This window comes from Nestor notabilis, unplaced genomic scaffold, assembly GCF_000696875.1.
Source record: "Nestor notabilis isolate BGI_N333 unplaced genomic scaffold, ASM69687v1 scaffold8372, whole genome shotgun sequence".
NCBI lineage: Eukaryota > Metazoa > Chordata > Aves > Psittaciformes > Psittacidae > Nestor > Nestor notabilis.
In genome coordinates, this window is record NW_009918777.1 from 105734 (window position 1) to 109235 (window position 3502).

Here is a 3502-nt window from a genome sequence, read left to right on the forward strand (position 1 = left end):
TTATTATAAAACCTGATAATTTCTGGCAGAAACAGAAAACGAACTTCGGCAGTTCCAAGTTCATCTTTGAGGTGAGAGCCAAATGAGAGATGTATGATAAAGCATTAGCTCTGATGAGAATTTTTCTTCAGGTAAAACAAAAAATTTCCAAGCCCTGTGACTGAGAGAGAAAGAAGACATCTGAGGCCTGTTTGAAGGAGTGGGCTGATGCGCTGGCATCAGATTGCCTCCTGAGGACACAGGTGGAACAGGATGCATGTTTCATCCCAGAGGTTCACATACACTTAACTTTGGTGAGGGGTTTTTTTGTGCCATTTATTTTTGGTGGTGTTGCATTCAGTCTTTCCTTTGTTTCTCTTAGAAAAAAAGCCCCACCAAATCAGACAATATACTAAAGACAATGTTCTCTAGATGTTTCAATGTGTGCTTATTAATTGACCTCTATCCACATCAAGAAGTAGCTTTTTTTAATAAAAGACATTTATACTCAATTTAACAATGTATTGTCACTGCTTTCATTTAATTGAGATTTACAATTCAGGGGTAACATTAACAACAAGGGTTAATGATAAGGTGCCTCAAGCAGGTTGTTTGAGATGTGACCAATATACAACTGCATAATTAAAGATAATTTTACTAACTTTGTCGTTGGTGAAGACAACCCAGCTGTGTTCTCTTAGTGCACTTAGTTTTCTGTAAATTTCAGCTTCTTACGCAAAGAGAAGCAAAGCTCAGCACCGTGAAGTGCTCATACATCAATCATGCCCAGCCATGAGTAAGTCATGTGCCATTTTTTCTTAATTTGCTGAGAAACAATTCTGTCATTAACTGTCTTATTTACCAATCCATTAATTCAGAGATTTTACATCCCTGGAACTCAGAAGAGAATTTGGCTATAGTTCTTAATGTTGACTGCAATGGAAGACTATGTTTAATTATACGTTTAAGAATTGTTGAAGTCAGTGTGTGATATAAGTAAGTTTTTATATTCAATTTCTTCTTAAAAACACTCTTGAATTTCAGTGGGCAACTAGATTGGTGCTAAGTGTTAACAAACTTTTACTTATCACAGTTTAAGTATTTGTGCATTTTTTTTCCCTCTGTCTCACAATAAAACCAGTCAATTCATAAATGTTGCTGTTTAATTGGGTCTTTACCTTCCTTGGCTACCTGTGAGGGCTCAGGCATCAAAATAACCTCCATTTGCTATCCCCTATGTGCCTTTGAAAGCGAGGCTGCCTTCAATATAGCTTTATGTCACCTCCAGAGACTTTTCATGCTTACTAAAATCCCCACCCCTGGCAGAAGTGGCTACCATTACAGTGCAATGAGATTGGCAACGCTGCCAGTGGGGAATGAGAGGGATCAGGGCAGTGGGAAGGAGAAAGGAGATACACAGGTACAAAACAACATGAAGCAGGAGGGGGCCTGTGCAGAGACCAGAATAGCATACAGGGATGGGGAGCTTCTGTTTAAAATATATGTGGGCACTAAGGGCTAGTACCAGAGTAGTCCAAAAAAAGACTGATTATGCTGTCCCTCCAACACTGGATTTCAGTCCTCCAGTGCTTTAGTAAACATAAGCAATGTCTTCTTAAAGCTTCAAGACCTAGAAAAAAAGTAACAAAGTTCAAATATATATTTTTAGAACATCTGTTTGCTTCTAAAATGAAACTTTCTGGAGGCTTGATTTGTATCTTTTAATTGTGTGGAGCTGGTGTCATGATATTGGAAAGTAAACTGTGATCAAGCTGTTCTTCATAGTTACTGCTCCGAGTCTGTATTGTGTTAAAAATGCTGGACTCATTTGTTGTACATGCTGGCACATATTAAGCATATTTTCATTTCGTGTGTGCACCTTTGAGCCTTGGTCTGTCTTCTGGGCTGTTCACATGGGTGTTTGTAATGATTCACAAATTTTTGGGCCAGAGGAAGAGAGTCGGTGCTTTTGCTGTCTCTTGGGCCACCTTCAGACAGCCAGAACTGATGAGTCCTTCAATTCTGTGATTTTAATAAGATTTCTTAAGTTATGGTCCACCTGCAATATAGACACCACAATCCAGGAACTTCAGTTTTAAAGGATTCTTGTGGATGCTGCTGCTTATCTGCTAAGCAGGCTCAGGCTCTGGGGCAGCTCGTGTTCTCTCATAAGAATTCTGAATATCAGAGAAGCATCTCAGGTCAATATGACTCACGTTGATTTGATTTATGTGGGGAAGCACACAGGTACCCTCTCTGCACTGAACTATCACAGTGATTTTCCACAGCTGTGAAGAAATACGAGGCTCTTGGCAGGAACAGACTGCAGTGGAAGACAATGGAAGTCTCTGTTGAATTACCCCATCTACAAACTCAGCACTAACCAGCATCAGTTTTAAGGCCAGATTCTGCTTTTGAGCTTAATGGAAGCATTATGTATGTGCTAGGATAGTGTAGGACCCTTAGAGGAGGCTAATGATCTGGATTTGTGTTGTGAGACTCTGGCAGAATGATTCTGTGTCACAGTCCAGAGTGAAGCATGCCCTCAAGTCATCACACAAAGAAAAGAGGTTAAAAAAGGGTTTAGCTGATGTATGTGGACTCCAAAGCTTCCTGTCATTTTAAGGAATGGACCAGGCAGCTTAATCAGCATTAATTCAGAGGTGCCTTCAAGATTATTTTCTTTCTTCTGCCAAAAGTGTTTAAATAGTGGGCAATACTTGTTAAAATTATTTCTAAAAGAAAGACAAGTGGTGCCTGACAGGCAGTTACTCTGTCTTACCACCTACCTGCCTAACTATGGTTGTTTTCATGAGAGTTTCAAGAACTTTGAGAAGGCTGCGTGGAGACCTCATAGCAGCCTTCCAGTATCTGAAGGGGGCCTAGAAGGGTGCTGGGGAGGGACTCTTCATCAGGGACTGTAGCGACAGGACAGGAGGGAATGGGTTTAAACTTAAATAGGGGAAGTTTAGATTAGATATAAGGAAGAAGTTCTTTACTGTGAGGGTGGTGAGGCACTGGAATGGGTTGCCCAAGGGAGTTGTGAATGCTCCATCGGTGGCAGTGTTCAAGGCCAGGTTGGATGGAGTCCTGGGCAACATGGTTTAGCGTGTTGTGTCCCTGCCCATGGCAGGAGGTTTGGAACTAGGTGATCTTAAGGTCCTTTCCAACCCTAACCATTCTATGATTCTAGCTCCTTGTGGAAACAAATCTGAATAAAAAAATTTGCTGCAGAATTCATGAAATGAAAAGCCTTTCTGCTCTATCACGTCAAATTCGGTTCATGATAAGCAGAGTGCTTGCATTAGCTTGACACACTGCAGGGGTAATGGCCAGGTACTAGCTATGAAGAGAAATCTTTTCCTGCCAGGCGTTTAAACTCTGTATTGAATTATCTTCAAGGGGTCAATGTCCAAGTCAAGAGGTTTAAAAATTTGAAATTGCTTTCCCATTGTTTGTTATCTCTGTCCTTCCCTTCCCCAAAGCATTGAACGTTACAAGAAAGTTTTAAAATAATCTTCCT

At 40.6% G+C, this 3502-nt stretch overlaps 1 pseudogene across 1 annotated transcript in view; it reads left to right on the forward strand.

Annotated features, from left to right (window-relative positions):
• The window catches only part of LOC104402111, a 154802-nt pseudogene that overhangs the window by 39223 nt on the left and 112077 nt on the right, over positions 1 to 3502 (forward strand). Inside the window, exon 3 of the transcript XR_719893.1 lies at positions 1 to 71. This exon is cut by the window's left edge and continues 138 nt beyond it. The product of XR_719893.1 is annotated as a kalirin-like (transcript). The remainder of the gene's footprint in view (positions 72 to 3502) is intronic.